Source organism: Gorilla gorilla, chromosome 16 (genome assembly GCF_029281585.2).
Source record: "Gorilla gorilla gorilla isolate KB3781 chromosome 16, NHGRI_mGorGor1-v2.1_pri, whole genome shotgun sequence".
Lineage (NCBI taxonomy): Eukaryota > Metazoa > Chordata > Mammalia > Primates > Hominidae > Gorilla > Gorilla gorilla.
In genome coordinates, this window is record NC_073240.2 from 17,607,692 (window position 1) to 17,628,427 (window position 20,736).

Below are 20,736 nucleotides of genomic sequence, written 5' to 3' on the forward strand. Positions count from 1 at the left end.
AGGCCGACCCGTCCTCGAGATCACGGACGGCGGCACGACTTTTGGGGAGACTCACCCCAACCAACACCGTCCGTGCAGGCCTCAGGCTGGGATCCCGTGCTGCTTCCCCCGACTCTGCCTGGGGTTTCATCATCGTGCTCGGCCCTTTGCGACTCCTGGCATCCGCAAACGTTCCCTTCGACCCCGAGGAGAGAGGAGGCCGGAGCCTCAGAGCCTCCACACCCAAGCACTGCCACGGAGGGCTCCTGCTCTGCCAAGCCTCGGGGACTGGTTCCTAAGACAACCGTGGGAACCACTGTGACGGGAGAAACCGGCGGCGCCTCGCGCATGCGCATTGGCGGAGCCGACTCGCGCTCCACTCCTGACAGGTAGGCTGCGTCCCCTTTAAATGTTGCCGCCACCGCGCGGCGGCCGCGATGCTCCTGCTGCCGCCGCGGCGGCGGCTGGGTCCTGGGTCGTGTTTGGGGCGGTGTGGGAGAGGGGGCCGCGGGCGTCTCGTCCTGTCCCAGGCCCAAACCCCCAGGGGTACTGCCCTCCGGACCTGCTTGAGCCGACTTCCACCGAGGGAGGGGGAGCTTCAGGACGCCCGCTGTGTTCTCCGAACTCCCGTTGAGATCCGATTTTGGCCCCCTGCGAGTGAGATAGGACGGGCTCACCACTTCTGGTCGGGCCGGCAGGGCCTCGCTGCAACACAGAATGAAACCATCAGTCTCAAGGCCTAGTGTCAGCTGTAAATTCACTGATGCATCAGCCCTCTGCCTCCCTCCTCCTTTGAAAGACCAGTGGCCTGCCCCGCTTGCAAAAGCCCTGGGGTTCCGGAAAGCCGACCGCGCTTGACAGGACACCTTCAAAGAAGAACAGAGGCGAATCCGAGGGGGAGACCATGCGACCACGCGTGGCACTGGCCAATCCCACAGCAGTTGGTGATAACGTGTGTCACCGGATGCATACGGGGCGACGGCGAAGCAAAGGGTCGGGTCCAGGCATGTGCCGGTGGAAGGGGGAAACGGGTTACCTTTCCATCAATGCCAGGGAAAATCAAAGAACAGCTGGGACCCGGGGCGTGGAGGGGCCGCCTGTGCCTCACCCAAGCCACGTTTTCAAATGCCTACCAGAGGAGCAAATGGGTTTCTGCAAAATTCGCGACAGCCCCAATCCTCCACCGACCTGGTAGCCCTGACGCAACTTCGGCTGGCACAAACCCACAGAGAGTGGGAAAGAAACACACAGAGACTGAGAGACAGAGAGAGAAGAGAGAATGGGAGACACACACATAGACACACACACTCACACACACACACACACACACAGTGTCGTACAGCAGAGGCATTGAAACACACACCCCCAGGCAACCCCTGAGGCGGCAGGGTTCTGCTCTGGAGGGGAACCACCCTCGGGTGAGAGAGAAGCCCAGGGGCACGCAGGCCGACCCGTCCTCGAGATCACGGACGGCGGCACGACTTTTGGGGAGACTCACCCCCACCAACACCGTCCGTGCAGGCCTCAGGCTGGGATCCCGTGCTGCTTCCCCCGACTCTGCCTGGGGTTTCATCATCGTGGTCGGCCCTTTGCGACTCCTGGCATCCGCAAACGTTCCCTTCGACCCCGAGGAGAGATGAGGCCGGAGCCTCAGAGCCTCCACACCCAAGCACTGCCACGGAGGGCTCCTGCTCTGCCAAGCCTCGGGGACTGGTTCCTAAGACAACCGTGGGAACCACTGTGACGGGAGAAACCGCCGGCGCCTCGCGCATGCGCATTGGCGGAGCCGACTCGCGCTGCACTCCTGACAGGTAGGCTGCGTCCCCTTTAAATGTTGCCGCCGCCGCGCGGCGGCCGCGATGCTCCTGCTGCCGCCGCGATGCTCCTGCTGCCGCCACGGCGGCGGCTGGATCCTGGGTCGTGTTTGGGGCGGTGTGGGAGAGGGGGCCGCGGGCGTCTCGTCCTGTCCCAGGCCCAAACCCCCAGGGGTACTGCCCTCCGGACCTGCTTGAGCCGACTTCCACCGAGGGAGGGGGAGCTTCAGGACGCCCGCTGTGTTCTCCGAACTCCCGTTGAGATCCGATTTTGGCCCCCTGCGAGTGAGATAGGACGGGCTCACCACTTCTGGTCGGGCCGGCAGGGCCTCGCTGCAACACAGAATGAAACCATCAGTCTCAAGGCCTAGTGTCAGCTGTAAATTCACTGATGCATCAGCCCTCTGCCTCCCTCCTCCTTTGAAAGACCAGTGGCCTGCCCCGCTTGCAAAAGCCCTGGGGTTCCGGAAAGCCGACCGCGCTTGACAGGACACCTGCAAAGAAGAACAGAGGCGAATCCGAGGGGGAGACCATGCGACCACGCGTGGCACTGGCCAATCCCACAGCAGTTGGTGATAACGTGTGTCACCGGAGGCATACGGGGCGACGGCGAAGCAAAGGGTCGGGTCCAGGCATGTGCCGGTGGAAGGGGGAAACGGGTTACCTTTCCATCAATGCCAGGGAAAATCAAAGAACAGCTGGGACCCGGGGCGTGGAGGGGCCGCCTGTGCCTGACCCAAGCCACGTTTTCAAATGCCTACCAGAGGAGCAAATGGGTTTCTGCAAAATTCGCGACAGCCCCAATCCTCCACCGACCTGGTAGCCCTGACGCAACTTCGGCTGGCACAAACCCACAGAGAGTGGGAAAGAAACACACAGAGACTGAGAGACAGAGAGAGAAGAGAGAATGGGAGACACACACATAGACACACACACACACACATACACACACACAGTGTCGTACAGCAGAGGCATTGAAACACACACCCCCAGGCAACCCCTGAGGCGGCAGGGTTCTGCTCTGGAGGGGAACCACCCTCGGGTGAGAGAGAAGCCCAGGGGCACGCAGGCCGACCCGTCCTCGAGATCACGGACGGCGGCACGACTTTTGGGGAGACTCACCCCAACCAACACCGTCCGTGCAGGCCTCAGGCTGGGATCCCGTGCTGCTTCCCCCGACTCTGCCTGGGGTTTCATCATCGTGGTCGGCCCTTTGCGACTCCTGGCATCCGCAAACGTTCCCTTCGACCCCGAGGAGAGATGAGGCCGGAGCCTCAGAGCCTCCACACCCAAGCACTGCCACGGAGGGCTCCTGCTCTGCCAAGCCTCGGAGACTGGTTCCTAAGACAACCGTGGGAACCACTGTGACGGGAGAAACCGCCGGCGCCTCGCGCATGCGCATTGGCGGAGCCGACTCGCGCTCCACTCCTGACAGGTAGGCTGCGTCCCCTTTAAATGTTGCCGCCGCCGCGCGGCGGCCGCGATCCTCCTGCTGCCGCCGCGATGCTCCTGCTGCCGCCGCGGCGGCGGCTGGATCCTGGGTCGTGTTTGGGGCGGTGTGGGAGAGGGGGCCGCGGGCGTCTCGTCCTGTCCCAGGCCCAAACCCCCAGGGGTACTGCCCTCCGGACCTGCTTGAGCCGACTTCCACCGAGGGAGGGGGAGCTTCAGGACTCCCGCTGTGTTCTCCGAACTCCCGTTGAGATCCGATTTTGGCCCCCTGCGAGTGAGATAGGACGGGCTCACCCCTTCTGGTCGGGCCGGCAGGGCCTCGCTGCAACACAAAATGAAACCATGAGTCTCAAGGCCTAGTGTCAGCTGTAAATTCACTGATGCATCAGCCCTCTGCCTCCCTCCTCCTTTGAAAGACCAGTGGCCTGCCCCGCTTGCAAAAGCCCTGGGGTTCCGGAAAGCCGACCGCGCTTGACAGGACACCTGCAAAGAAGAACAGAGGCGAATCCGAGGGGGAGACCATGCGACCACGCGTGGCACTGGCCAATCCCACAGCAGTTGGTGATAACGTGTGTCACCGGAGGCATACGGGGCGACGGCGAAGCAAAGGGTCGGGTCCAGGCATGTGCCGGTGGAAGGGGGAAACGGGTTACCTTTCCATCAATGCCAGGGAAAATCAAAGAACAGCTGGGACCCGGGGCGTGGAGGGGCCGCCTGTGCCTCACCCAAGCCACGTTTTCAAATGCCTACCAGAGGAGCAAATGGGTTTCTGCAAAATTCGCGACAGCCCCAATCCTCCACCGACCTGGTAGCCCTGACGCAACTTCGGCTGGCACAAACCCACAGAGAGTGGGAAAGAAACACACAGAGACTGAGAGACAGAGAGAGAAGAGAGAATGGGAGACACACACATAGACACACACACACACACACACACAGTGTCGTACAGCAGAGGCATTGAAACACACACCCCCAGGCAACCCCTGAGGCGGCAGGGTTCTGCTCTGGAGGGGAACCACCCTCGGGTGAGAGAGAAGCCCAGGGGCACGCAGGCCGACCCGTCCTCGAGATCACGGACGGCGGCACGACTTTTGGGGAGACTCACCCCAACCAACACCGTCCGTGCAGGCCTCAGGCTGGGATCCCGTGCTGCTTCCCCCGACTCTGCCTGGGGTTTCATCATCGTGCTCGGCCCTTTGCGACTCCTGGCATCCGCAAACGTTCCCTTCGACCCCGAGGAGAGATGAGGCCGGAGCCTCAGAGCCTCCACACCCAAGCACTGCCACGGAGGGCTCCTGCTCTGCCAAGCCTCGGGGACTGGTTCCTAAGACAACCGTGGGAACCACTGTGACGGGAGAAACCGCCGGCGCCTCGCGCATGCTCATTGGCGGAGCCGACTCGCGCTCCACTCCTGACAGGTAGGCTGCGTCCCCTTTAAATGTTGCCGCCGCCGCGCGGCGGCCGCGATGCTCCTGCTGCCGCCGCGATGCTCCTGCTGCCGCCGCGGCGGCGGCTGGATCCTGGGTCGTGTTTGGGGCGGTGTGGGAGAGGGGGCCGCGGGCGTCTCGTCCTGTCCCAGGCCCAAACCCCCAGGGGTACTGCCCTCCGGACCTGCTTGAGCCGACTTCCACCGAGGGAGGGGGAGCTTCAGGACGCCCGCTGTGTTCTCCGAACTCCCGTTGAGATCCGATTTTGGCCCCCTGCGAGTGAGATAGGACGGGCTCACCACTTCTGGTCGGGCCGGCAGGGCCTCGCTGCAACACAGAATGAAACCATCAGTCTCAAGGCCTAGTGTCAGCTGTAAATTCACTGATGCATCAGCCCTCTGCCTCCCTCCTCCTTTGAAAGACCAGTGGCCTGCCCCGCTTGCAAAAGCCCTGGGGTTCCGGAAAGCCGACCGCGCTTGACAGGACACCTGCAAAGAAGAACAGAGGCGAATCCGAGGGGGAGACCATGCGACCACGCGTGGCACTGGCCAATCCCACAGCAGTTGGTGATAACGTGTGTCACCGGAGGCATACGGGGCGACGGCGAAGCAAAGGGTCGGGTCCAGGCATGTGCCGGTGGAAGGGGGAAACGGGTTACCTTTCCATCAATGCCAGGGAAAATCAAAGAACAGCTGGGACCCGGGGCGTGGAGGGGCCGCCTGTGCCTGACCCAAGCCACGTTTTCAAATGCCTACCAGAGGAGCAAATGGGTTTCTGCAAAATTCGCGACAGCCCCAATCCTCCACCGACCTGGTAGCCCTGACGCAACTTCGGCTGGCACAAACCCACAGAGAGTGGGAAAGAAACACACAGAGACTGAGAGACAGAGAGAGAAGAGAGAATGGGAGACACACACATAGACACACACACACACGCACACACACAGTGTCGTACAGCAGAGGCATTGAAACACACACCCCCAGGCAACCCCTGAGGCGGCAGGGTTCTGCTCTGGAGGGGAACCACCCTCGGGTGAGAGAGAAGCCCAGGGGCACGCAGGCCGACCCGTCCTCGAGATCACGGACGGCGGCACGACTTTTGGGGAGACTCACCCCCACCAACACCGTCCGTGCAGGCCTCAGGCTGGGATCCCGAGCTGCTTCCCCCGACTCTGCCTGGGGTTTCATCATGGTGCTCGGCCCTTTGCGACTCCTGGCATCCGCAAACGTTCCCTTCGACCCCGAGGAGAGATGAGGCCGGAGCCTCAGAGCCTCCACACCCAAGCACTGCCACGGAGGGCTCCTGCTCTGCCAAGCCTCGGGGACTGGTTCCTAAGACAACCGTGGGAACCACTGTGACGGGAGAAACCGGCGGCGCCTCGCGCATGCGCATTGGCGGAGCCGACTTGCGCTCCACTCCTGACAGGTAGGCTGCGTCCCCTTTAAATGTTGCCGCCGCCGCGCGGCGGCCGCGATGCTCCTGCTGCCGCCGCGATGCTCCTGCTGCCGCCGCGATGCTCCTGCTGCCGCCGCGGCGGCGGCTGGATCCTGGGTCGTGTTTGGGGCGGTGTGGGAGAGGGGGCCGCGGGCGTCTCGTCCTGTCCCAGGCCCAAACCCCCAGGGGTACTGCCCTCCGGACCTGCTTGAGCCGACTTCCACCGAGGGAGGGGGAGCTTCAGGACTCCCGCTGTGTTCTCCGAACTCCCGTTGAGATCCGATTTTGGCCCCCTGCGAGTGAGATAGGACGGGCTCACCACTTCTGGTCGGGCCGGCAGGGCCTCGCTGCAACACAGAATGAAACCATCAGTCTCAAGGCCTAGTGTCAGCTGTAAATTCACTGATGCATCAGCCCTCTGCCTCCCTCCTCCTTTGAAAGACCAGTGGCCTGCCCCGCTTGCAAAAGCCCTGGGGTTCCGGAAAGCCGACCGCGCTTGACAGGACACCTGCAAAGAAGAACAGAGGCGAATCCGAGGGGGAGACCATGCGACCACGCGTGGCACTGGCCAATCCCACAGCAGTTGGTGATAACGTGTGTCACCGGAGGCATACGGGGCGACGGCGAAGCAAAGGGTCGGGTCCAGGCATGTGCCGGTGGAAGGGGGAAACGGGTTACCTTTCCATCAATTCCAGGGAAAATCAAAGAACAGCTGGGACCCGGGGCGTGGAGGGGCCGCCTGTGCCTCACCCAAGCCACGTTTTCAAATGCCTACCAGAGGAGCAAATGGGTTTCTGCAAAATTCGCGACAGCCCCAATCCTCCACCGACCTGGTAGCCCTGACGCAACTTCGGCTGGCACAAACCCACAGAGAGTGGGAAAGAAACACACAGAGACTGAGAGACAGAGAGAGAAGAGAGAATGGGAGACACACACATAGACACACACACTCACACACACACACACACACAGTGTCGTACAGCAGAGGCATTGAAACACACACCCCCAGGCAACCCCTGAGGCGGCAGGGTTCTGCTCTGGAGGGGAACCACCCTCGGGTGAGAGAGAAGCCCAGGGGCACGCAGGCCGACCCGTCCTCGAGATCACGGACGGCGGCACGACTTTTGGGGAGACTCACCCCCACCAACACCGTCCGTGCAGGCCTCAGGCTGGGATCCCGTGCTGCTTCCCCCGACTCTGCCTGGGGTTTCATCATCGTGCTCGGCCCTTTGCGACTCCTGGCATCCGCAAACGTTCCCTTCGACCCCGAGGAGAGATGAGGCCGGAGCCTCAGAGCCTCCACACCCAAGCACTGCCACGGAGGGCTCCTGCTCTGCCAAGCCTCGGGGACTGGTTCCTAAGACAACCGTGGGAACCACTGTAACGGGAGAAACCGCCGGCGCCTCGCGCATGCGCATTGGCGGAGCCGACTTGCGCTCCACTCCTGACAGGTAGGCTGCGTCCCCTTTAAATGTTGCCGCCGCCGCGCGGCGGCCGCGATGCTCCTGCTGCCGCCGCCATGCTCCTGCTGCCGCCGCGATTCTCCTGCTGCCGCCGCGGCGGCGGCTGGATCCTGGGTCGTGTTTGGGGCGGTGTGGGAGAGGGGGCCGCGGGCGTCTCGTCCTGTCCCAGGCCCAAACCCCCAGGGGTACTGCCCTCCGGACCTGCTTGAGCCGACTTCCACCGAGGGAGGGGGAGCTTCAGGACGCCCGCTGTGTTCTCCGAACTCCCGTTGAGATCCGATTTTGGCCCCCTGCGAGTGAGATAGGACGGGCTCACCACTTCTGGTCGGGCCGGCAGGGCCTCGCTGCAACACAGAATGAAACCATCAGTCTCAAGGCCTAGTGTCAGCTGTAAATTCACTGATGCATCAGCCCTCTGCCTCCCTCCTCCTTTGAAAGACCAGTGGCCTGCCCCGCTTGCAAAAGCCCTGGGGTTCCGGAAAGCCGACCGCGCTTGACAGGACACCTGCAAAGAAGAACAGAGGCGAATCCGAGGGGGAGACCATGCGACCACGCGTGGCACTGGCCAATCCCACAGCAGTTGGTGATAACGTGTGTCACCGGAGGCATACGGGGCGACGGCGAAGCAAAGGGTCGGGTCCAGGCATGTGCCGGTGGAAGGGGGAAACGGGTTACCTTTCCATCAATGCCAGGGAAAATCAAAGAACAGCTGGGACCCGGGGCGTGGAGGGGCCGCCTGTGCCTGACCCAAGCCACGTTTTCAAATGCCTACCAGAGGAGCAAATGGGTTTCTGCAAAATTCGCGACAGCCCCAATCCTCCACCGACCTGGTAGCCCTGACGCAACTTCGGCTGGCACAAACCCACAGAGAGTGGGAAAGAAACACACAGAGACTGAGAGACAGAGAGAGAAGAGAGAATGGGAGACACACACATAGACACACACACACACGCACACACACAGTGTCGTACAGCAGAGGCATTGAAACACACACCCCCAGGCAACCCCTGAGGCGGCAGGGTTCTGCTCTGGAGGGGAACCACCCTCGGGTGAGAGAGAAGCCCAGGGGCACGCAGGCCGACCCGTCCTCGAGATCACGGACGGCGGCACGACTTTTGGGGAGACTCACCCCCACCAACACCGTCCGTGCAGGCCTCAGGCTGGGATCCCGAGCTGCTTCCCCCGACTCTGCCTGGGGTTTCATCATGGTGCTCGGCCCTTTGCGACTCCTGGCATCCGCAAACGTTCCCTTCGACCCCGAGGAGAGATGAGGCCGGAGCCTCAGAGCCTCCACACCCAAGCACTGCCACGGAGGGCTCCTGCTCTGCCAAGCCTCGGGGACTGGTTCCTAAGACAACCGTGGGAACCACTGTGACGGGAGAAACCGGCGGCGCCTCGCGCATGCGCATTGGCGGAGCCGACTTGCGCTCCACTCCTGACAGGTAGGCTGCGTCCCCTTTAAATGTTGCCGCCGCCGCGCGGCGGCCGCGATGCTCCTGCTGCCGCCGCGATGCTCCTGCTGCCGCCGCGATGCTCCTGCTGCCGCCGCGGCGGCGGCTGGATCCTGGGTCGTGTTTGGGGCGGTGTGGGAGAGGGGGCCGCGGGCGTCTCGTCCTGTCCCAGGCCCAAACCCCCAGGGGTACTGCCCTCCGGACCTGCTTGAGCCGACTTCCACCGAGGGAGGGGGAGCTTCAGGACTCCCGCTGTGTTCTCCGAACTCCCGTTGAGATCCGATTTTGGCCCCCTGCGAGTGAGATAGGACGGGCTCACCACTTCTGGTCGGGCCGGCAGGGCCTCGCTGCAACACAGAATGAAACCATCAGTCTCAAGGCCTAGTGTCAGCTGTAAATTCACTGATGCATCAGCCCTCTGCCTCCCTCCTCCTTTGAAAGACCAGTGGCCTGCCCCGCTTGCAAAAGCCCTGGGGTTCCGGAAAGCCGACCGCGCTTGACAGGACACCTGCAAAGAAGAACAGAGGCGAATCCGAGGGGGAGACCATGCGACCACGCGTGGCACTGGCCAATCCCACAGCAGTTGGTGATAACGTGTGTCACCGGAGGCATACGGGGCGACGGCGAAGCAAAGGGTCGGGTCCAGGCATGTGCCGGTGGAAGGGGGAAACGGGTTACCTTTCCATCAATTCCAGGGAAAATCAAAGAACAGCTGGGACCCGGGGCGTGGAGGGGCCGCCTGTGCCTCACCCAAGCCACGTTTTCAAATGCCTACCAGAGGAGCAAATGGGTTTCTGCAAAATTCGCGACAGCCCCAATCCTCCACCGACCTGGTAGCCCTGACGCAACTTCGGCTGGCACAAACCCACAGAGAGTGGGAAAGAAACACACAGAGACTGAGAGACAGAGAGAGAAGAGAGAATGGGAGACACACACATAGACACACACACTCACACACACACACACACACAGTGTCGTACAGCAGAGGCATTGAAACACACACCCCCAGGCAACCCCTGAGGCGGCAGGGTTCTGCTCTGGAGGGGAACCACCCTCGGGTGAGAGAGAAGCCCAGGGGCACGCAGGCCGACCCGTCCTCGAGATCACGGACGGCGGCACGACTTTTGGGGAGACTCACCCCCACCAACACCGTCCGTGCAGGCCTCAGGCTGGGATCCCGTGCTGCTTCCCCCGACTCTGCCTGGGGTTTCATCATCGTGCTCGGCCCTTTGCGACTCCTGGCATCCGCAAACGTTCCCTTCGACCCCGAGGAGAGATGAGGCCGGAGCCTCAGAGCCTCCACACCCAAGCACTGCCACGGAGGGCTCCTGCTCTGCCAAGCCTCGGGGACTGGTTCCTAAGACAACCGTGGGAACCACTGTAACGGGAGAAACCGCCGGCGCCTCGCGCATGCGCATTGGCGGAGCCGACTTGCGCTCCACTCCTGACAGGTAGGCTGCGTCCCCTTTAAATGTTGCCGCCGCCGCGCGGCGGCCGCGATGCTCCTGCTGCCGCCGCCATGCTCCTGCTGCCGCCGCGATTCTCCTGCTGCCGCCGCGGCGGCGGCTGGATCCTGGGTCGTGTTTGGGGCGGTGTGGGAGAGGGGGCCGCGGGCGTCTCGTCCTGTCCCAGGCCCAAACCCCCAGGGGTACTGCCCTCCGGACCTGCTTGAGCCGACTTCCACCGAGGGAGGGGGAGCTTCAGGACTCCCGCTGTGTTCTCCGAACTCCCGTTGAGATCCGATTTTGGCCCCCTGCGAGTGAGATAGGACGGGCTCACCACTTCTGGTCGGGCCGGCAGGGCCTCGCTGCAACACAGAATGAAACCATCAGTCTCAAGGCCTAGTGTCAGCTATAAATTCACTGATGCATCAGCCCTCTGCCTCCCTCCTCCTTTGAAAGACCAGTGGCCTGCCCCGCTTGCAAAAGCCCTGGGGTTCCGGAAAGCCGACCGCGCTTGACAGGACACCTGCAAAGAAGAACAGAGGCGAATCCGAGGGGGAGACCATGCGACCACGCGTGGCACTGGCCAATCCCACAGCAGTGGGTGATAACGTGTGTCACCGGAGGCATACGGGGCGACGGCGAAGCAAAGGGTCGGGTCCAGGCATGTGCCGGTGGAAGGGGGAAACGGGTTACCTTTCCATCAATGCCAGGGAAAATCAAAGAACAGCTGGGACCCGGGGCGTGGAGGGGCCGCCTGTGCCTCACCCAAGCCACGTTTTCAAATGCCTACCAGAGGAGCAAATGGGTTTCTGCAAAATTCGCGACAGCCCCAATCCTCCACCGACCTGGTAGCCCTGACGCAACTTCGGCTGGCACAAACCCACAGAGAGTGGGAAAGAAACACACAGAGACTGAGAGATAGAGAGAGAAGAGAGAATGGGAGACACACACATAGACACACACACACACACATACACACACACAGTGTCGTACAGCAGAGGCATTGAAACACACACCCCCAGGCAACCCCTGAGGCAGCAGGGTTCTGCTCTGGAGGGGAACCACCCTCGGGTGAGAGAGAAGCCCAGGGGCACGCAGGCCGACCCGTCCTCGAGATCACGGACGGCGGCACGACTTTTGGGGAGACTCACCCCAACCAACACCGTCCGTGCAGGCCTCAGGCTGGGATCCCGTGCTGCTTCCCCCGACTCTGCCTGGGGTTTCATCATCGTGCTCGGCCCTTTGCGACTCCTGGCATCCGCAAACGTTCCCTTCGACCCCGAGGAGAGATGAGGCCGGAGCCTCAGAGCCTCCACACCCAAGCACTGCCACGGAGGGCTCCTGCTCTGCCAAGCCTCGGAGACTGGTTCCTAAGACAACCGTGGGAACCACTGTGACGGGAGAAACCGCCGGCGCCTCGCGCATGCTCATTGGCGGAGCCGACTCGCGCTCCACTCCTGACAGGTAGGCTGCGTCCCCTTTAAATGTTGCCGCCGCCGCGCGGCGGCCGCGATGCTCCTGCTGCCGCCGCGATGCTCCTGCTGCCGCCGCGGCGGCGGCTGGATCCTGGGTCGTGTTTGGGGCGGTGTGGGAGAGGGGGCCGCGGGCGTCTCGTCCTGTCCCAGGCCCAAACCCCCAGGGGTACTGCCCTCCGGACCTGCTTGAGCCGACTCCCACCGAGGGAGGGGGAGCTTCAGGACGCCCGCTGTGTTCTCCGAACTCCCGTTGAGATTCGATTTTGGCCCCCTGCGAGTGAGATAGGACGGGCTCACCACTTCTGGTCGGGCCGGCAGGGCCTCGCTGCAACACAGAATGAAACCATCAGTCTCAAGGCCTAGTGTCAGCTGTAAATTCACTGATGCATCAGCCCTCTGCCTCCCTCCTCCTTTGAAAGACCAGTGGCCTGCCCCGCTTGCAAAAGCCCTGGGGTTCCGGAAAGCCGACCGCGCTTGACAGGACACCTGCAAAGAAGAACAGAGGCGAATCCGAGGGGGAGACCATGCGACCACGCGTGGCACTGGCCAATCCCACAGCAGTTGGTGATAACGTGTGTCACCGGATGCATACGGGGCGACGGCGAAGCAAAGGGTCGGGTCCAGGCATGTGCCGGTGGAAGGGGGAAACGGGTTACCTTTCCATCAATGCCAGGGAAAATCAAAGAACAGCTGGGACCCGGGGCGTGGAGGGGCCGCCTGTGCCTGACCCAAGCCACGTTTTCAAATGCCTACCAGAGGAGCAAATGGGTTTCTGCAAAATTCGCGACAGCCCCAATCCTCCACCGACCTGGTAGCCCTGACGCAACTTCGGCTGGCACAACCCCACAGAGAGTGGGAAAGAAACACACAGAGACTGAGAGACAGAGAGAGAAGAGAGAATGGGAGACACACACATAGACACACACACACACGCACACACACAGTGTCGTACAGCAGAGGCATTGAAACACCCCCAGGCAACCCCTGAGGCGGCAGGGTTCTGCTCTGGAGGGGAACCACCCTCGGGTGAGAGAGAAGCCCAGGGGCACGCAGGCCGACCCGTCCTCGAGATCACGGACGGCGGCACGACTTTTGGGGAGACTCACCCCAACCAACACCGTCCGTGCAGGCCTCAGGCTGGGATCCCGTGCTGCTTCCCCCGACTCTGCCTGGGGTTTCATCATCGTGGTCGGCCCTTTGCGACTCCTGGCATCCGCAAACGTTCCCTTCGACCCCGAGGAGAGATGAGGCCGGAGCCTCAGAGCCTCCACATCCAAGCACTGCCACGGAGGGCTCCTGCTCTGCCAAGCCTCGGGGACTGGTTCCTAAGACAACCGTGGGAACCACTGTGACGGGAGAAACCGCCGGCGCCTCGCGCATGCTCATTGGCGGAGCCGACTCGCGCTCCACTCCTGACAGGTAGGCTGCGTCCCCTTTAAATGTTGCCGCCGCCGCGCAGCGGCCGCGATGCTCCTGCTGCCGCCGCGATGCTCCTGCTGCCGCCACGGCGGCGGCTGGATCCTGGGTCGTGTTTGGGGCGGTGTGGGAGAGGGGGCCGCGGGCGTCTCGTCCTGTCCCAGGCCCAAACCCCCAGGGGTACTGCCCTCCGGACCTGCTTGAGCCGACTTCCACCGAGGGAGGGGGAGCTTCAGGACGCCCGCTGTGTTCTCCGAACTCCCGTTGAGATCCGATTTTGGCCCCCTGCGAGTGAGATAGGACGGGCTCACCACTTCTGGTCGGGCCGGCAGGGCCTCGCTGCAACACAGAATGAAACCATCAGTCTCAAGGCCTAGTGTCAGCTGTAAATTCACTGATGCATCAGCCCTCTGCCTCCCTCCTCCTTTGAAAGACCAGTGGCCTGCCCCGCTTGCAAAAGCCCTGGGGTTCCGGAAAGCCGACCGCGCTTGACAGGACACCTGCAAAGAAGAACAGAGGCGAATCCGAGGGGGAGACCATGCGACCACGCGTGGCACTGGCCAATCCCACAGCAGTTGGTGATAACGTGTGTCACCGGATGCATACGGGGCGACGGCGAAGCAAAGGGTCGGGTCCAGGCATGTGCCGGTGGAAGGGGGAAACGGGTTACCTTTCCATCAATGCCAGGGAAAATCAAAGAACAGCTGGGACCCGGGGCGTGGAGGGGCCGCCTGTGCCTGACCCAAGCCACGTTTTCAAATGCCTACCAGAGGAGCAAATGGGTTTCTGCAAAATTCGCGACAGCCCCAATCCTCCACCGACCTGGTAGCCCTGACGCAACTTCGGCTGGCACAAACCCACAGAGAGTGGGAAAGAAACACACAGAGACTGAGAGACAGAGAGAGAAGAGAGAATGGGAGACACACACATAGACACACACACTCACACACACACACACACACACACAGTGTCGTACAGCAGAGGCATTGAAACACACACCCCCAGGCAACCCCTGAGGCGGCAGGGTTCTGCTCTGGAGGGGAACCACCCTCGGGTGAGAGAGAAGCCCAGGGGCACGCAGGCCGACCCGTCCTCGAGATCACGGACGGCGGCACGACTTTTGGGGAGACTCACCCCCACCAACACCGTCCGTGCAGGCCTCAGGCTGGGATCCCGTGCTGCTTCCCCCGACTCTGCCTGGGGTTTCATCATCGTGCTCGGCCCTTTGCGACTCCTGGCATCCGCAAACGTTCCCTTCGACCCCGAGGAGAGATGAGGCCGGAGCCTCAGAGCCTCCACACCCAAGCACTGCCACGGAGGGCTCCTGCTCTGCCAAGCCTCGGGGACTGGTTCCTAAGACAACCGTGGGAACCACTGTGACGGGAGAAACCGCCGGCGCCTCGCGCATGCGCATTGGCGGAGCCGACTCGCGCTCCACTCCTGACAAGTAGGCTGCGTCCCCTTTAAATGTTGCCGCCGCCGCGCGGCGGCCGCGATGCTCCTGCTGCCGCCGCGCGGCGGCCGCGATGCTCCTGCTGCCGCCACGGCGGCGGCTGGATCCTGGGTCGTGTTTGGGGCGGTGTGGGAGAGGGGGCCGCGGGCGTCTCGTCCTGTCCCAGGCCCAAACCCCCAGGGGTACTGCCCTCAGGACCTGCTTGAGCCGACTTCCACCGAGGGAGGGGGAGCTTCAGGACGCCCGCTGTGTTCTCCGAACTCCCGTTGAGATCCGATTTTGGCCCCCTGCGAGTGAGATAGGACGGGCTCACCACTTCTGGTCGGGCCGGCAGGGCCTCGCTGCAACACAGAATGAAACCATCAGTCTCAAGGCCTAGTGTCAGCTGTAAATTCACTGATGCATCAGCCCTCTGCCTCCCTCCTCCTTTGAAAGACCAGTGGCCTGCCCCGCTTGCAAAAGCCCTGGGGTTCCGGAAAGCCGACCGCGCTTGACAGGACACCTGCAAAGAAGAACAGAGGCGAATCCGAGGGGGAGACCATGCGACCACGCGTGGCACTGGCCAATCCCACAGCAGTTGGTGATAACGTGTGTCACCGGATGCATACGGGGCGACGGCGAAGCAAAGGGTCGGGTCCAGGCATGTGCCGGTGGAAGGGGGAAACGGGTTACCTTTCGATCAATGCCAGGGAAAATCAAAGAACAGCTGGGACCCGGGGCGTGGAGGGGCCGCCTGTGCCTGACCCAAGCCACGTTTTCAAATGCCTACCAGAGGAGCAAATGGGTTTCTGCAAAATTCGCGACAGCCCCAATCCTCCACCGACCTGGTAGCCCTGACGCAACTTCGGCTGGCACAACCCCACAGAGAGTGGGAAAGAAACACACAGAGACTGAGAGACAGAGAGAGAAGAGAGAATGGGAGACACACACATAGACACACACACACACGCACACACACAGTGTCGTACAGCAGAGGCATTGAAACACCCCCAGGCAACCCCTGAGGCGGCAGGGTTCTGCTCTGGAGGGGAACCACCCTCGGGTGAGAGAGAAGCCCAGGGGCACGCAGGCCGACCCGTCCTCGAGATCACGGACGGCGGCACGACTTTTGGGGAGACTCACCCCAACCAACACCGTCCGTGCAGGCCTCAGGCTGGGATCCCGTGCTGCTTCCCCCGACTCTGCCTGGGGTTTCATCATCGTGGTCGGCCCTTTGCGACTCCTGGCATCCGCAAACGTTCCCTTCGACCCCGAGGAGAGATGAGGCCGGAGCCTCAGAGCCTCCACACCCAAGCACTGCCACGGAGGGCTCCTGCTCTGCCAAGCCTCGGGGACTGGTTCCTAAGACAACCGTGGGAACCACTGTGACGGGAGAAACCGCCGGCGCCTCGCGCATGCGCATTGGCGGAGCCGACTCGCGCTCCACTCCTGACAGGTAGGCTGCGTCCCCTTTAAATGTTGCCGCCGCCGCGCGGCGGCTGCGATGCTCCTGCTGCCGCCGCGATGCTCCTGCTGCCGCCACGGCGGCGGCTGGATCCTGGGTCGTGTTTGGGGCGGTGTGGGAGAGGGGGCCGCGGGCGTCTCGTCCTGTCCCAGGCCCAAACCCCCAGGGGTACTGCCCTCCGGACCTGCTTGAGCCGACTTCCACCGAGGGAGGGGGAGCTTCAGGACGCCCGCTGTGTTCTCCGAACTCCCGTTGAGATCCGATTTTGGCCCCCTGCGAGTGAGATAGGACGGGCTCACCACTTCTGGTCGGGCCGGCAGGGCCTCGCTGCAACACAGAATGAAACCATCAGTCTCAAGGCCTAGTGTCAGCTGTAAATTCACTGATGCATCAGCCCTCTGCCTCCCTCCTCCTTTGAAAGACCAGTGGCCTGCCCCGCTTGCAAAAGCCCTGGGGTTCCGGAAAGCCGACCGCGCTTGACAGGACACCTGCAAAGAAGAACAGAGGCGAATCCGAGGGGGAGACCATGCGACCACGCGTGGCACTGGCCAATCCCACAGCAGTTGGTGATAACGTGTGTCACCGGATGCATACGGGGCGACGGCGAAGCAAAGGGTCGGGTCCAGGCATGTGCCGGTGGAAGGGGGAAACGGGTTACCTTTCCATCAATGCCAGGGAAAATCAAAGAACAGCTGGGACCCGGGGCGTGGAGGGGCCGCCTGTGCCTGACCCAAGCCACGTTTTCAAATGCCTACCAGAGGAGCAAATGGGTTTCTGCAAAATTCGCGACAGCCCCAATCCTCCACCGACCTGGTAGCCCTGACGCAACTTCGGCTGGCACAAACCCACAGAGAGTGGGAAAGAAACACACAGAGACTGAGAGACAGAGAGAGAAGAGAGAATGGGAGACACACACATAGACACACACACTCACACACACACACACACACACAGTGTCGTACAGCAGAGGCATTGAAACACACACCCCCAGGCAACCCCTGAGGCGGCAGGGTTCTGCTCTGGAGGGGAACCACCCTCGGGTGAGAGAGAAGCCCAGGGGCACGCAGGCCGACCCGTCCTCGAGATCACGGACGGCGGCACGACTTTTGGGGAGACTCACCCCCACCAACACCGTCCGTGCAGGCCTCAGGCTGGGATCCCGTGCTGCTTCCCACGACTCTGCCTGGGGTTTCATCATCGTGCTCGGCCCTTTGCGACTCCTGGCATCCGCAAACGTTCCCTTCGACCCCGAGGAGAGATGAGGCCGGAGCCTCAGAGCCTCCACACCCAAGCACTGCCACGGAGGGCTCCTGCTCTGCCAAGCCTCGGGGACTGGTTCCTAAGACAACCGTGGGAACCACTGTGACGGGAGAAACCGCCGGCGCCTCGCGCATGCGCATTGGCGGAGCCGACTCGCGCTCCACTCCTGACAGGTAGGCTGCGTCCCCTTTAAATGTTGCCGCCGCCGCGCGGCGGCCGCGATGCTCCCGCTGCCGCCGCGGCGGCGGCTGGATCCTGGGTCGTGTTTGGGGCGGTGTGGGAGAGGGGGCCGCGGGCGTCTCGTCCTGTCCCAGGCCCAAACCCCCAGGGGTACTGCCCTCCGGACCTGCTTGAGCCGACTTCCACCGAGGGAGGGGGAGCTTCAGGACTCCCGCTGTGTTCTCCGAACTCCCGTTGAGATCCGATTTTGGCCCCCTGCGAGTGAGATAGGACGGGCTCACAACTTCTGGTCGGGCCGGCAGGGCCTCGCTGCAACACAGAATGAAACCATCAGTCTCAAGGCCTAGTGTCAGCTGTAAATTCACTGATGCATCAGCCCTCTGCCTCCCTCCTCCTTTGAAAGACCAGTGGCCTGCCCCGCTTGCAAAAGCCCTGGGGTTCCGGAAAGCCGACCGCGCTTGACAGGACACCTGCAAAGAAGAACAGAGGCGAATCCGAGGGGGAGACCATGCGACCACGCGTGGCACTGGCCAATCCCACAGCAGTTGGTGATAACGTGTGTCACCGGAGGCATACGGGGCGACGGTGAAGCAAAGGGTCGGGTCCAGGCATGTGCCGGTGGAAGGGGGAAACGGGTTACCTTTCCATCAATGCCAGGGAAAATCAAAGAACAGCTGGGACCCGGGGCGTGGAGGGGCCGCCTGTGCCTCACCCAAGCCACGTTTTCAAATGCCTACCAGAGGAGCAAATGGGTTTCTGCAAAATTCGCGACAGCCCCAATCCTCCACCGACCTGGTAGCCCTGACGCAACTTTGGCTGGCACAAACCCACAGAGAGTGGGAAAGAAACACACAGAGACTGAGAGACAGAGAGAGAAGAGAGAATGGGAGACACACACATAGACACACACACACACACACACACACACACACACACAGAGTGTCGTACAGCAGAGGCATTGAAACACACACCCCCAGGCAACCCCTGAGGCGGCAGGGTTCTGCTCTGGAGGGGAACCACCCTCGGGTGAGAGAGAAGCCCAGGGGCACGCAGGCCGACCCGTCCTCGAGATCACGGACGGCGGCACGACTTTTGGGGAGACTCACCCCCACCAACACCGTTCGTGCAGGCCTCAGGCTGGGATCCCGTGCTGCTTCCCCCGACTCTGCCTGGGGTTTCATCATCGTGCTCGGCCCTTTGCGACTCCTGGCATCCGCAAACGTTCCCTTCGACCCCGAGGAGAGATGAGGCCGGAGCCTCAGAGCCTCCACACCCAAGCACTGCCACGGAGGGCTCCTGCTCTGCCAAGCCTCGGGGACTGGTTCCTAAGACAACCGTGGGAACCACTGTGACGGGAGAAACCGCCGGCGCCTCGCGCATGCGCATTGGCGGAGCCGACTCGCGCTCCACTCCTGACAGGTAGGCTGCGTCCCCTTTAAATGTTGCCGCCGCCGGGCGGCGGCCGCGATGCTCCTGCTGCCGCCGCGGCGGCGGCTGGATCCTGGGTCGTGTTTGGGGCGGTGTGGGAGAGGGAGCCGCGGGCGTCTCGTCCTGTCCCAGGCCCAAACCCCCAGGGGTACTGCCCTCCGGACCTGCTTGAGCCGACTTCCACCGAGGGAGGGGGAGCTTCAGGACTCCCGCTGTGTTCTCCGAACTCCCGTTGAGATCCGATTTTGGCCCCCTGCGAGTGAGATAGGACGGGCTCACCACTTCTGGTCGGGCCGGCAGGGCCTCGCTGCAACACAGAATGAAACCATCAATCTCAAGGCCTAGTGTCAGCTGTAAATTCACTGATGCATCAGCCCTCTGCCTCCCTCCTCCTTTGAAAGACCAGTGGCCTGCCCCGCTTGCAAAAGCGCTGGGGTTGCGGAAAGCCGACCGCGCTTGACAGGACACCTGCAAAGAAGAACAGAGGCGAATCCGAGGGGGAGACCATGCGACCACGCGTGGCACTGGCCAATCCCACAGCAGTTGGTGATAACTTGTGTCACCGGAGGCATACGGGGCGACGGCGAAGCAAAGGGTCGGGTCCAGGCATGTGCCGGTGGAAGGGGGAAACGGGTTACCTTTCCATCAATGCCAGGGAAAATCAAAGAACAGCTGGGACCCGGGGCGTGGAGGGGCCGCCTGTGCCTCACCCAAGCCACGTTTTCAAATGCCTACCAGAGGAGCAAATGGGTTTCTGCAAAATTCGCGACAGCCCCAATCCTCCACCGACCTGGTAGCCCTGACGCAACTTCGGCTGGCACAAACCCACAGAGAGTGGGAAAGAAACACACAGAGACTGAGAGACAGAGAGAGAAGAGAGAATGGGAGACACACACATAGACACACACACACACACATACACCCACACAGTGTCGTACAGCAGAGGCATTGAAACACACACCCCCAGGCAACCCCTGAGGCGGCAGGGTTCTGCTCTGGAGGGGAACCACCCTCGGGTGAGAGAGAAGCCCAGGGGCACGCAGGCCGACCCGTCCTCGAGATCACAGACGGCGGCACGACTTTTGGGGAGACTCACCCCAACCAACACCGTCCGTGCAGGCCTCAGGCTGGGATCCCGTGCTGCTTCCCCCGACTCTGCCTGGGGTTTCATCATCGTGGTCGGCCCTTTGCGACTCCTGGCATCCGCAAACGTTCCCTTCGACCCCGAGGAGAGATGAGGCCGGAGCCTCAGAGCCTCCACACCCAAGCACTGCCACGGAGGGCTCCTGCTCTGCCAAGCCTCGGGGACTGGTTCCTAAGACAACCGTGGGAACCACTGTGACGGGAGAAACCGCCGGCGCCTCGCGCATGCGCATTGGCGGAGCCGACTCGCGCTCCACTCCTGACAGGTAGGCTGCGTCCCCTTTAAATGTTGCCGCCGCCGCGCGGCGCCCGCGATGCTCCTGCTGCCGCCGCGGCGGCGGCTGGATCCTGGGTCGTGTTTGGGGCGGTGTGGGAGAGGGGTCCGCGGGCGTCTCGTCCTGTCCCAGGCCCAAACCCCCAGGGGTACTGCCCTCCGGACCTGCTTGAGCCGACTTCCACCGAGGGAGGGGGAGCT